This window comes from Odocoileus virginianus, chromosome 22 (assembly GCF_023699985.2).
Source record: "Odocoileus virginianus isolate 20LAN1187 ecotype Illinois chromosome 22, Ovbor_1.2, whole genome shotgun sequence".
Lineage (NCBI taxonomy): Eukaryota > Metazoa > Chordata > Mammalia > Artiodactyla > Cervidae > Odocoileus > Odocoileus virginianus.
In genome coordinates this window covers 18660829-18675494 of record NC_069695.1, presented here as the reverse complement: position 1 = coordinate 18675494, position 14666 = coordinate 18660829, and the positions used below count along the sequence as shown (strand labels likewise).

Genomic DNA, 14666 nt, shown 5'->3' with positions numbered 1-14666 from the left:
GGTAGCCATGCCCTCCTCCAGGGGATCTTCCTGACCCAGGGACCAAACCCGAGTCTCCCGCATTGCAGGCAGAGTCTTTACCCTCTGAGCCACCAGACAAGCTAGTGAAGGAAATTTTAATAGTGTTTCTTACAAAACGCCACCATCAGGAAAAAATGTAAGAATCAAGTGAGATATAAGTCAATCATGGGATCAGAACCTGTTCTTTTTAAAGACTTGCTAACATATATTAAGCATTTACTAATTGCAAGGAATTTCACAAAATGTCTGATCTACAGGCATTATGTAATCTTCAGGGTACCTGCTTTACAGATGGGAAAGCTGAGTGTGAGTAACCTATGCAAGGTTAGACAGCAAGAAAGGGCACAGCCGGGGTTCAAAGTGAACTCTGTCCAAAGCCCAGGCTCTGAACCTTTGTGCTCTGTGGCCTCAAAAGGCTGAGGAGCCCCAAACACGAACTCTCTCCTCTTGATGAATTTTAAGAAAATAAAAGTAGTGAGATGTACGATTGATAGAAGAGTCTCAACTTTAATCCAAACTGTATTTCTAATCTTGCTGAAAACAGATCCTTTTTGTCCCAGAAAGCCTATTCAATGAATTTGCGTTTGATGGAAGCACAGTTTATGAAATCCTGATCCAAATCAACCCAACCGTTTCATTTCACTTAAAGAGAAACTGAAGCCCAAGCAAATAAGAGTAGAGGTCACATAGCTCACTGAGGGCAGGCCCTGGCCTGGAACCCTGGACATGGCCACTGCTCCAGCCCCACTGCCCCAGGTGGAGCTCCCCCAAAGCCTGAGACGTTAATAATGTTACCCCAGGTCCAAGGCATATCTCTCTAATACCAACAACATTTTACAGCATGGTAGCATTGGACTCATTGGAAAAGACCCCAGTGCTGGGAAAGACTGAAGGCAGAAGAACAGCAACAGAGAATGAGATGGTTGGACAGCATCACCAATTCAATGGACATGAACTTGGGCAAACTCTGGGAGATGGTGAGGAACAGGGAAGCCTGGCATAATGCAGTCCATGGGGTCAAGAACTTGGACACAACTTAGCAACTCAACAAAAATGATAACAAAGCAATGCCACTAAAGATTTTTGTTTTAGAAAATAGCTCTTTTCCATGCAAATATAATATGTTTATAAATTCACTACTGTTATTTAAATAAATGCACACATATTTAAACTTTTTCAATTTTAGTTTCTAATGCAATAAATACTGATATATAAAGCATACATAATAATAAAAGGGCTTCCCACGTGGCTCAGTGGGTGAAGAATCCGTTTCCAATGCAGGAGATGCGAGATCGATCCCTGTATCAGGAAGATCCCTTGGAGTAGGACATGGCAACCTATTCCAGTATGCTTGCCTGGAGAAACCCACAGACAGAGGAGCCTGATGGGCTACAGTCCATGTGTGCGACTAAGCATGCACACATAATAATAAAAACACTTGCAGGGTCTTTAATAATTTTTTTAGAGTATAGCAGCATCCTGAGGCCAAAGAGTCTAAGAACGTCCATCCTAAAATATAAAATCAAATCTTCATGTTTACAGAGGACAGAGAGTCCGCAATTCAAACCTAAAGGCTTCGGTATTACTTTGTGAGGGGAAGATAAGTCATCGGGAGCTGTCTTATTTTTAACTGAGTTCTTCACGATAAAGTGAGCTCCTCAACTTCAAAACGGACAAAATCAAATTACACTATAAATTTACCCATAAGTATAATCAAAAGAATATATTTTTCAAATGTAATCAACAGATTTCTGATTAACTAATTATTTTAAAGTTAATTAGTATCAATTATAACACTATGTTATCAATCACATATACACTCTATACAATGCCTAATAACTTCATAACTATAATCTTAGACTTCAGAAGGTGTCTTTAAGCAATTCAGGTGGACGGCTTATATCATAAACAAAATGTATGGCATGTTTCAAAAGCAGCCACACAGAAGACATTCCTAACTTCCATGCTAGTAATAAAGGCGAGCAAGCAAGTATGAAGACAGTTGTTGGGCTTTTTAGAGATATATTATGGCAAGAAAAATTGTAAGTATAATGTAAGTTCTCAAATTAAATAAAATGTTGATTCATGCTGCTGTTACGAAGATATGTTTATATATTTTTTAAAACTTAGGCTTGAATATTTAAACTTATAATCAATGCAATTACAATCATCCTCACCAAAAACATCTATTAGAGGCTGAGATGATCACATCATGATGCAAAGTACATACGAATGCTTAATGCAACAGAATGCTTCCTTCTAGATACAGAGTTTATAAAGATTACAAAATGTATAAACCCAAAAGCATAATGATGTTTCACATAGGCCAAAAAAGAAAAAACAGAGAGAGAGACAGAAAGGAAAAGACACATACAAAAAGACAAAGAGATCAAAGAAACACACTGTCCAGTGGAATGTCTAAGGAGCTGTTATTTTCCTTTTAGCTTTGTGAAATCAAGTTATACTTTATAAAGTCAAAGAGAAATATAAGTAAGTTAATCATTAATGCACACAACAGCTACAGAGGCTACTTTAAACTGGGTCTGAATTATTCTCTCTACTCCTTCCTCAAAAGAAGAAAAAAATAGAGGATTTTTCCTACTGTCGCCTTCCTATTTGAGAACAGGCATTTCAGCCATTTAAATGAGGAAAATTACTCTTCTTACAAAGATAAGGCACCAACAAGGTTTGAATTGTCAGATCCCATATTTCAGATAAAGAAAACAATGCCCACAGAGCTTCTCCAGGGGATCCACCTGACCCAGGGGTCAAACCCAAGTCTCCTGAATTGGCAGGCGGACTCTTTACCACTGAGCCACGAGGGTCAGACCTGTAAAGTCAAGGAAAACACAAAATTCAGGCAGCTATTTCCTTATAATAAGCTGCCTCCTGGATCCCTCACCTTGCACGAAAATACCAGATTTTACAATGTTACCCAAAATGTTTGCAAATAAAAAGATCTTCACATTATCACTAGTTCCTCAAGGGACATCAGATTTTGCCATTAGTCGTTTATTTTTTACAATTACTAGCTAAATTGGCTTAAGCAAGGTCATTCTCTTGTATTAAATAAAGAGGAGACTGTTGATGGACAAGCTGTGGAACCGTCCGTCACCCGGCCTTGGCCAATGGCACCGTGGAAGGCACAGCCTCTGGGCCCCTTCTGTTAGCGGACTGTGGGGGCGAAGGTGGTGGTGGGACCCGCCTCTCTGAATTCAATGCACTGTTGTTCGGTCACAACAATTGTTGTTCAGGGATATCCAATTCTTTGCCACCCATTGAGTGCATCCAGGCTTCCCTGTCCTTCACCATCTCCTGGAGTTTACTCAAACTCATGTCCATTGAGTTGGTGATGCCATCCAACCTTCTCATCCTCCATCAGTTTCTAAGGAGAGGAAAATCAAACTCCATAACCAATTATAGTTCTCTTCGATATTCAATAAAAATTTGCAACTCTTCGTTTTATTCTCCTTTTTAAAATATTGATTTTTCTGCGAGTGTTCTTACGCCGAGGGGGATCAAAGCTCCTGGCTTGCACAGAACAGTCTGGTCACACCTGCTGACCTGCTGTTCCTCATCCACAGGCTCCCCTTTCACCCTCCAAAGTGTTCTGGCTTGTTTATTACTCAGTGATCACCCTAGCTATAAACCCAGCAGACAGATATATAATGTTTTCAAATATATATATATATATATATATATATATATATATATATGTACATACGTATTGTTCCAAATTTGTTTCGGATCATTTTTCTTTTAAAAAAATGAAAATGTGGTCTGACTTATTTCTTTCACCTAAAAACTTTTTCCTCCAAGAATTTAACCCACTATAATTACATTTTGCAAATACTAGGAAGAAAATTTTGAATTCAGTGCCTCCTAACACAAGATGACATGAACGTTAGTCAAGCTTTTTATTGTCACAGAGCACATTGATACAGGCACTATTATTCGTTTTAGGGACTCATCATCTAAAATAGGAAATGAGGCAAAAATTCTACACATCTGATAACATTTTATGTTAATATTTAAACCTGAGTCCCGCCACTCACAGTGGTGGGGGGGATCCCTCAAGAAAAACAACGAGGCCGTACCATGCAGACGTGCCTCTGCAGATTCTGGGAAGCGCTCCAGTTCCTGCATCCGTGTCTCTGTAACCCCATCCATGCCGGAAACAGGAAAGCTTGTCTCCTACATGTCAAACACACAGCCTTCATGGAGCGGCCCTTCATCAGACCTTCCCAAAGGGCAGCCAGAACGTTTCACCTTTCCACCTGAAAGGAGCGAGCTCTCCTCCACCTCAGAGGGGCGAGGTGCCGTCTGGGTGCCGGCCGCACAGAATCCAGGCAGTCACTCTCCTTAGGGCCCCTGATGTGAGGTCCTGTCTCGCTTACACACTTCAGGGTCAGCGGCTGAAAACAGCTCTCCAGCAAACGCCCCTCTGCCTGCCCTGCCCGTCTCCATACAGATGACGAGGACTTGAAGAGGTGATGAAACAAAGAATTTGGGCATGCTAAGTCGCTTCGATCACGTTCAAATCCTTGTGACCCTAGGGACAGTAGCCCTTGGGGCTCCTCTGTCCATGGGACTCTCCAGGCAAGAACACTGGAGTGGGTTGCCAAGCCCTTCCCCAGGGGATCTTCCTGAGCCCAGGGATCCAACCTGTGTCTCGTACGTCTCCTGCATTAGCAGGTGGCTTCTGTGCCACTAGCACCACCTGGAAAGCCCACCAAGACGTCCCTCTACTCCAAACTGTGGTGGTTCCTGCCATAAACAAGGACACTGACCCCATGTCGCAAAGCAAGACCATCACTGAACAAAATGCATCCCCCCAGACTCAGAAGACAAGGCCAGAAGAAGTAACAGGGAATCATAGCGTAGCCCTTGGTTTCCAAACTGCTTCAGATGTGCCCAAATGTCAAGTGAACTAACAACAAAACACACCCACTCTACCGCTTCTATAGACTCAAATATTTTTCAAATAAAGTAAATTGGAAAGTGACAGGTTAATCCAAGTAGATACCATGTTTGCTTTCTGAGGTGACAGACGAAAACAAAACTATTTTCTTCCTTAAAGGCGGGTCTTAGAATTGAAGCAGAAACAAAAGTAAGTGTCTGAAAAGAGGATGTTTTAAATTGTTCTAATCTTTTGTTTCCCATGTGCATTGCTGATCTCCCAAAGCATGAAAGTAGAACAAGAGCCCTTCCCGGTGGCCCCGTGTGCTCCATGGACGCTCAGCTTCCTCTCACAGCCCCCCGCTCTGTCTAGAACCAGAGTCTTGGGGCTTAAATTGGGCTCCGTCACCTCAGAGCGGCAGGCCTCGGGCGAGTTTCTCCCTCTGCCCACGAGCTCCCTGACATGTAAGATGCTGATGACGACAGACCTGTCGCACAGGCCACAGGCTGAGTCTTGAGGGTTGCTGTTGTTATTCAGTCACTAAGTCTCATATGACTCTCTGCAACCCATGGGCTGCAGCACGCCAGGCTTCCCTGTCCTTCACTGTCTCCTAGAGTTTGTCCAAACTCATGTTCATTGAGTCGATGTGCCATCCAACCATCTCATCCTCTGTTGTCCACCTTCTCCTTTTGCCCTCCATCTTCCCCAGCTTCAGGGTCTTTTCCAATGACTTGGCTCTTCACATCAGGTGGCCAAAGTACTGGAGCTTCAGCTTCAGTATTCTGTCCTTCCAATGAATATTCAGGATTGACTTCCTTTAGCACTAACTGGTTTGATCTCCTCACAGTCCAAGGGACTCTCAAGAGTCTTCTCCAGCACCACAGTTAGAAGGCATCAATTCTTGGACACTCAGCCCTCTTTGTGGTTCAGCTCTCACAACCATACACGACTACTGGAATAAGCCACAGCTTTGATTATGCAGATCTTTGTAGGCAAAGTGATGTCTCTGCTTTTTAATATGCTTCTAGGTTTGTCAGAGCTTTTCTTCCAAGGAGCAAGCATCTTTTAATTCCATGGCTGCAGTCACCATCTGCAGTGATTTTGGAGCCCAAGAAAATAAAATCTCTATCAACTTGGAAATCAGCTCTAAGCATGGGATCTGCCCTCCTCGGCTGGTGACTTCGTCTCAAATTATTGGTCTGTTAGTCTTCATGGATCCCAGTCCAAGCTCAACTGCATGCGTTAAGTTGCCCGAAAAGTATCCACAGCAAGTATTCACAGTGAGTGAAATCACAGCAAGCTCACTGTTCTGGAAGAGAGAGGGGGTGGAGGGAAAGACTTTTTTCTAACCATCCTCAGAAACTGAGAGCAAAATATATAGATGTGAAAGCACCATGTCGGCATCTCCAATAACCCACCTTGGTAATTTCTAGTTCCAGGACTGGAGGGTGCAATGATCAGAAATTAATGGATACTCCTAGCCAAAATGCAAGAGGAGAACTTTTATATTTCCTTTGTTATGTGACCATAATAACAATAAAAGGAGTGGCTGAAAGGTTAGTGGTTTACATTGTCAATCAAACCGAGAGTCTAAGATGGATAGTCACTGAATCCCCAAATGTTCAGATTTTTGTGGAATTTCTTTCCTGTTTTGAGTCTGTCACTAATTGAATCAAAATCACTCACCTTTTATTTCCTGGTGTCTAACACGCATCACGCAGTCACTGGGTTTTGGAAAAATGCAGTGAACTGAGCAAGCCCTCCCACCAAGTTTTCTCCTTAAAAATAACCTACATCCAGGAGGTTGCACACTGGAAAAACAGTCATAGCAACTGACATGACAAAGTCCACTTCACTCCAGTCTTCATCTGTGAACATTCACCCAGCTCCTCATGCGAATATTCAGGGAAGTAATCTCACCCTCCCATCCCTAAGCAATTCTGTCAATCCCGCCTGCAAAGCCCCCCAGAAGTCCCCCCATCTCTGCCCATCTCCACACCCACCTCCCCTCACCTGGACTCCGTGGTGGCATCCTATGGGGTCCTATCACCTGCACAGTATTCTAGAGACAGCAGCCCACAGGGGCCTCGCCCATCACAAAGCAGATCCTGTCACGCCTGCTCACACTCTGCAAAGCCTGCTTGTGGCAAGAAAAAGAGAATGCACGACCCTCAGTGTGGCCTTCCTGGGCTTCTGGCTCCCACGCCCCCTCCCCCCGCAGTCCCTTGTCCACCTGAGCCGTGCCCTTCCCATCCCCCTGCACACATGTGCATCCTCTCTCCTTGAACTTCTCCCTGCCCTGTCCCCTGCCTGGCCAGCAGCTTTCTCCTCAGAGACGCTGCTTCTACCCACAAACCCAACTTAGGGACGTCTATTGGTCTTTCCCATAATATACTTCAAGTCTATCCTCAGACGCTTATGTGAGAGATTGTTTTAAGTCTGCCCCCACCCCTTTACTGGGCTGTACCATCCAGGAAGGCAGGAGTTGTCTGTACTAGTCACCCCCCGCACACAGCACACGACTGACATGAAGCTGACTTCCAGCAAAAATGCCTTGCCCCCATTTAGGCTCCAAATAGATGGGAAACAGTGGACACAGTGACAGACTTTATTTTCTAGGGCTCCAAAATCATTGCAGACAGTGACTGCAGCCATGAAATTAAAAGACGCTTGCTCCTTGGAAGAAAAGCTATGACCAACCTAGACAGCATATTAAAAAGCAGACATAACTTTGCCAACAAAGGTCCGTCTAGTCAAAGCTATGGTTTTTCCAGTAGTCATATATGGAAGTGAGAGCTGGCCCATAAAGAAGGCTGAGTGCTAAAGAATTGATGCTTTTGAACTGTGGTGTTGGAGAAGACTCTTGAGAGTCCCTTGGACTGCAAGGAGATCCAACCAGTCCATCCTAAAGGAAATAAGTCCTGAATATTCACTGGAAGGATTGATGCAAACTGAAATTCCAATACTTTGGCCACCTGATGCAAAGAACTGACTCACTGGAAAAGACCCTGAAGCTGGGAAAGATTGAAGGTGGGAGGAGAAGGGGACGACAGAGGATGAGATGGTTGGGTGGCATCACCAAATCGATGGACATGAGTTTGAGCAAGCTCCAGGAGTTGGTGATGGACAGGGAAGCCAGGCATGCTGCAGTCCATGGGGTCGCAAAGAGTTGGACACGACTGAGCGACTGAACTGAACTGCACTCACCTCCCTCAAAAAAAGAGAGAAAAAACAAGGAGTAAGTAGGAAACCATGATTTGATCTAAAAGAAATTAAAAATAACAAGGCCGTACTGTATAGCATAGGGAACTATATGCAACACCCTGAGATAAACCATAGTGGGAAAAAATATGAAGAAGAATGTGTATATGTGTAAAACGGAGTCTGCACAGAAGAAATTAACACAACATTGTAAATCAACTACACTTCAATTAAAAAAAAATTAAAGCTGTCACAATCTTAAAAGCCATGGTAAGAGCTCACACAGCAGAACGCCGTGTAAGAAAGGGCCCTGCTGTCCATCTGTCCCGGGGCTGAGTGCCCCCTCTCTGGCCAGGCACTGTGACAACAGATGTACCGCGGCTGCCAGTTCCCCAGTCCCCCACCCAGCACCTTCCACACACGTTATCAATCCGTTAGTAACTGTGGCAGCCACCACACTCTCACCACTTAAAGATCCATCATTGGAATGGATGCACAAGCCTTCTCCCCAGCCTCCAGGTTCATTAAGAAAACAGCTTACACGTGAGCTGAAAGGAGGCAGAGAGTTCCAGGGGGCTCCCAAGGCCGGGGCCCTCCTGCAGTGACTCCACCCAGAAGGCATACAGGGGCCCGGCGAGCAGAGCGACAGATCCCTTGGGCTCAGGGCAAAGCTTTCATTTTTCCATTGGCACTGGGGAAAGTGTATTTGCAAAATAAAATAGGGATGTTAGTTGCTCAGTCCTGTCCAACTCTTCGCAACCCCATGGACTGTAGCCCAAAAGGCTCCTCTGTGTATGGGATTTCCCAGGCAAGAATACTGGAGTGGGTTGCCATTCCCTTCTCCAGGGGATCCTCCTGACCCAGGGATCAAACCCAGGTCTCCTGCACTGCAGGCAGATACTTTATCAACTGAGCCATCAGGGAAACCCCCAATATCGCAAAATAGGGATACATTCTTCTAAATGCTAAAAAAAAAAAAAAAGTAGTGCAAATATTAAAAAAAAAAGTCTGTGTGTGTGAAGTAACTAGAGTTTTATTTCTTCCTGCTGCTGCTGCTGCTAAGTCACTTCAGCCATGCCCGACTCTGTGCAACTCCATAGACAGCAGCCCACCAGGCTCCCCTGTCCCTGGGATTCTCCAGGCAAGAACACTGGAGTGGGTTGCCATTTCCTTCTCCAATGAATGAAAGTGAAAAGTGAAAGTGAAGACGCTCAGTCGTGTCCAACTCTTAGCGACCCCATGGACTGCAGCCTACCAGGCTCCTCCGTCCATGGGATTTTCCAGGCAAGAGTACTGGAATGGGGTGCCATTGCCTTCGTTATTTCTTCCTAGTATATCCTAATTCATTGTTTTTGTTTTATTAACTACAATGTAATAACTATATTTGTTTTAATAATAATACTCATTGCATGGATCCTTTGGAATTATGTGAACTGTTTTTTTTAATGAACCTAAAAATTCTTCTTCACTTGGACATCTGTTCCTACACTAAACTACCCTCAAAATGTTCACCATGGGCTTTCCTGGTGGCTCAGTGCTAAAGAATCTGCCTGCCAATTTAGGAGACATGGGTTCAATCCCTGGGTCTGGAAGATCCTCTGGAGAAGGATATGAAAACCCACTCCAGCACTCTTGCCTGGGAAACCCCATGGACAGATAAGCTGGGCAGGTAACAGCCCACGGAGTTTGAAAAGAGCTGGACACCAGACTTAGCGACTAAACAACAACAAAAATGTTCACCGATGCTACAAGGAGGAAACACCCTGTAAACCACAAAAGACTATTCAAATGAAAGGGGGGCATGTCTATACCTAACTAAAAAGCAAAACACGACCAAAGGCTCACGCTGAGCCTTGCAGCCAACACCACCTCCTCCGAGCCAAGTTGAAATCCATCTTCGCAGTTAGGATGATTCATCTGTACCGACTGAACAAGCAGCTCCCCCTCTGGCTCTGCACGGGCTCCCCTGTCACTGGTCACCTGCTTTCCCCGCATCTGACCATCCTGGTTTCTCTTGGGGTCTCCTTCACTGGGTGGAACCTCAGCCAGCAGGGAGGTAGCTGCTCCCTCCTCTCTGTGTAATTCACTGCTCCCTCCCCTACTTTTCAGTGTTGCCCCTCCTCCGTGAGTGCTGAACACTTCCCGGCCGGCTTTCTCCTGACCCAGCATCAGAGCTCCTCTGTCCAAAGTCACCATCTCAGCATCTCTGTGAACGCAGCTTTCTAAACACTGAACCTGGCTGCTACCCTGCTCCCAACTCGCCAACCTGGCTCTCCCGCCAAGTCCCCAGTTCCCAGCAGCGGTGTTCCTCATTAAAATAATTAGTCAAAGCAATCATCACGGGTCTAATGGTGGTTTTCAAATCTCCTTCAGCTCTGAAGAAGGGAACCCAAGTCACACTGGAAGGAACAGGGGGCCTGGGCTGCCTGCACAGAGCCCTCCCCCTCCCTGCAGTGGCTTTCGCTCTCCCTGCCCTTCACCATGACAACGCCAGGGCTTCCAGCAGCAACTCCTGCTCCATCATCTGAGGGGCTTCCTGGACGTCGCCTCCCCGCACAGCCTCTGCTCCCCCTGGATTCCACTCTCCACACACCTGGTAAGAGTACACTGAAGCACCCGCCAGGTACCATACCAGGTGCCAGAGGGTTAGCATCGTTGACGTTAAAAAGCTATGTCCACACAGCAAAGACACCCTGAATAAAGAGATCTGAGGACCCGTTCCTACCCTTGAAGGACATACATGTATCCCTTAAACACAGGGACTAAGTCTTGAAGAATACATACCACCTTTTTTGATGACTATCATTAATGATAATAACACGCATGTGTGTGCACTTACGCTCAGTCACTCAGTCGTGTCTGACTCTTTGCGACCCCATGGACTGTAGCCCCACCAGGCTCCTCTGTTCATGGAATTTTCCAGGCAAGAATATTGAAGTCATTGCCATTCCCTTCTCCAGGGGATCTTTCCAACCCAGGGATTAAACCCCTGTCTCTTGCATCTCCTGCACTGGCAGTTGGATTCTTTACCTCTGAGCCACCCAGCAACTTTCAAGTGCGCAGTGCAGTGTAGTTAATAATACTGCATTGCACACTTGAAAGTTGCTGGGAAAGTTGCTCTTAAGAATTCCCACTCGTAAGAAAAAAAAAGTTGTAACCATTGGAGATGATGGATGTTAATTAATCTTATGATGATGATTAGTCCATAGCACACATATATCAAATCACTGGGTTGCAAACCTGGAACATAAAATAATGTTATATGTCGACTATACCTCAATTTTTTAATTAATAAAAAGGAAATGGCAAAACCTAAAGTCAGGGTTACTAAAAAAGAACATGTTTCTATACAGGCATTGATGGGTGAACTGGGAAAGTGCAGGTCAAAGGGAGGAACTCTGGCTGAGAATGAGGGAAGCCCTCACAGAGGAGAAACGCTGAGTCATGAAAGGTGAAAGCAAGCTTTCTAGTTTGGGAGGGTGGGGGCTGCCAGGTAGGGCATGATGTCCACACCACCCAAACTGGGCCCTGCAGATGATTTCTTTTGGCTCTAAACCATTATCATCTTTTTATGGGCAGGCACCCCTTTCTCCTTCCTTCTGTCCATCTGCACAGACCCGGAGCTCGATGCAGTGGCAGAGTAAGTTTAATTCTTCTCTTGACCCCAATACTGTCCAGCAGTGCTTTGGAAACAATTCCACGGTCAAGGTCACCTGCAATACAAATCCAAGGATGTGCCTGCCAATCTGAGAGCATAGTAACTAGCAGTTATCTTTCTTCCTGCTCAACAGTAACACCAGTGCGGCAGAATTGAATCCATTTGTGCACTCCAAAAACCTCTACTCTGACAACTTTCTCCAGATTCTAAAGTGCAATAAGCAGTAACTGAGGTTACCTAGCATCTGGTGAAGAACTAAATACATTCCACATCTTTCCATTACCAAGCATCAAGAATAAACTCCACCACCGTTTACCACTTCAACCTTTTCTGAAACCATCAGGAGACCCTCAGAGGCTTCTGTAGGTCAAGGACTGAAACCTGAGCCCACCAGAAGCATCCTCTAGACAAGCTCCAACCCTGGGGCCTCGAACCTGGTGCCCCTGCTGGACACCGAATAACCTGCAGGGAGAGTGAGCCGTGGGCAGGGACGTGGCCCAGCGAAGGGGTCCCCACCGGATCCCCACTGGGCTCTCTTCTCGGGGCTTCCACACGCGGCAGCCTCAACAACCACCACCACACTGTCCTTTCAGTAAGTTTCCACTCCGGGGCGTGGGCGGATCAAGACCGCCCCTCTAAGTGGCTGCAAGCTTACACGAAATAAAGCACACTCTGCGGACTTTCATCTTCCATAAGAGGATGCAAAAGGCAGGGACAGAGCTCGTCAGAGAGCCCCCACGGGGGACACGCCCGCACCGACCGAGCAGATAGCCCAGTCCAGGTGAGCCCGTCCCGCCGCGCACTGGGCAGAGTCCCGCGCAGGGGGCAGGTAGGACCCAGATCGCCGGGCCGGGCGGACTCGGGGTGCGGGTCTCGGTCCACAGGACTGTGGCCCGGGAGGAAACGACGCCCGGCGAGGGCCTGGGAGTCCTCCCTCTCTCGTCCAAAGTGGGAGACAAGTGGGCAGCGCCTTCCCGGGGAGCCCAGCGCGCGCCCCGCGGGGACAGAGAAAGAAAGAGGCGGCGCGCGGCGAGGCGACCCCCAACCGCCGCCCCCCGCCCGGCGGCCCACCGCGGGCGACGCGCCCGCCCCTCGGCCGGCGGGGCGTGGGGACACCGGGGGCGGCGCCGCGGGGACACCGGGGGCGGCGCGTGGGCGCCCTCGCGGTCTCGGGCACGCGGCGCGCGCGGCGGCGCCCTCCTTACCCGGAGCAGAGCCGCGCCACCCGCCGGGCGGACCCGGCGACAGGCCTGGGCGGAGCGGCAGCGCGGGGCTCGCGCGGCAGGGCAGCGGCGCTGGGCCAGGGAGGAGGGGAGAGCGGGGCGGGGGCCCCGGGCTTGGGGCCGCCCGGGCGCATGCTCCCGCGCACCTGCCGCCGCGGGTTCGCCCAGGGGAGCGCGGCGGGCGTGGGTCCGGCTCCCACGTGCGGGGAGGGTGGGCTCGGCTTCCTCCGCGTGGGCTCTCCGGAAAGAAGGTCCCAAAACTCACTTCTGCCTGCCTGCCCCCCGACCTCCCGCGTCGGGCCGCCGCGCGCACCCTGTGTCAGCTGGCTCTCCGGGTTCACTTGCTGCCTCCGGAGTCCTCCCTGTCCGGCCACTCCTCTGGTGTGGCGACCCCATCTCTGCTGCCACCATTTTCGCTCTTGACTTTTGCTACTCTTGCATCCGCGGAGAAGAGGATTCTCCTTCAAAATAAAAGGCGACTGTTTCCCCCGACCCCAGATGTCCAGGGACCCTGATGTAGATGCTTGAGATGGAGCAGAAGCTGGAGGTGCTGCTGAGGCCCTGCCCTCAGGGAGCTTAACGACTGGCTGGTCACAAAGCCTTGTCCCCACGTGGGGAGGAACATTAAATCGTTTAGGCTGACTTATAATTAAAAATAGGGCTTTCCTAGTGGCTCAGATGGTAAAGAATCTGCCTATCAATGCAGGAGACCTGAGTTCGACACCCGGGTCAGGAAGATTCCCCTGGACTAGGAAATGGCAACCCACTCCAGTATTCTTGCCTGGAGAATTACATGGACAGAAGAGCCTGGCGGACTACAGTCTGTGGGAGCACAGAGAGTCAGACACGACTGAGCAGCTAGCACTTACAGTTAAAAGTTGCTGAGGGGGTATATGTATACTTATAGCTGATTCACCATATTGTACTGCAGGAACTAATAAAATATTGTAAAGCAATTATCCTTCCATTAAAAATAAATTTTGAATGGAATGCTACTCTGTCATAAAAAGGACCGAATTTGCATCCCCTCTGGTGAGATAGATGAACCTAGAACCTGTTATGTAGCGGGAAGTCAGAGAAAAACAAATACCCTATATTGGTGCACATTTATGGAATCGAGAGAAATAATAGTGATGAACCTGTCTGCAGGACAGGAATGGAGATGCAGGCATAGAGAGCAGACTTATGAACACAGCTGGGGAAGGAGAGGGTAGGGTGAACTGAGAGTAGTATTGAAACATACATTATCAGATATAAGGCAGATAGCTCGTGGGAAGCTGCTCTATGACATGGGGAGCTCAACCCGATGCTCTGAGACAACCTAGAAGGGTGGGATGGAAGGGGGGGATGGGAGGGAGGGTCAAGGTTCAAGAGGGAGGGTACATGTATATATACTTATGGTTGACTCAAGTTGTTGTATGGCACAAACCAACACAACATTGTAAAGCAATTATCCTTTAATTAAAAATAAATTAAAAAATCAAACTTAACTATTGCAGAAAAAAGTTTTAAAGATTAAAGGAAAAAAATAAAAGTAGTTGGCAATTGAAGACTGTATTTTGTGACTTTTCAATGGAATTTTCTTTCATGAAGGTTTCCTGTGTATGAATTTTAGTATATGAATATCAGCTGGAAGGTATAAAACAAATAGTAGTTAGTTGCT

The 14666-nt window shown here is 47.2% G+C and overlaps 1 long non-coding RNA gene across 1 annotated transcript in view; it reads right to left on the bottom strand.

Moving 5' to 3' along the window:
• The window catches only part of LOC110127702 (uncharacterized), a 170536-nt gene extending 157337 nt beyond the window's left edge, over window positions 1–13199 (bottom strand). Inside the window, exon 1 of the long non-coding RNA XR_011482726.1 lies at window positions 12986–13199. This is a non-coding gene — a long non-coding RNA (uncharacterized lncRNA). The remainder of the gene's footprint in view (window positions 1–12985) is intronic.
• Window positions 13200–14666: the final 1467 nt, after the last annotated feature.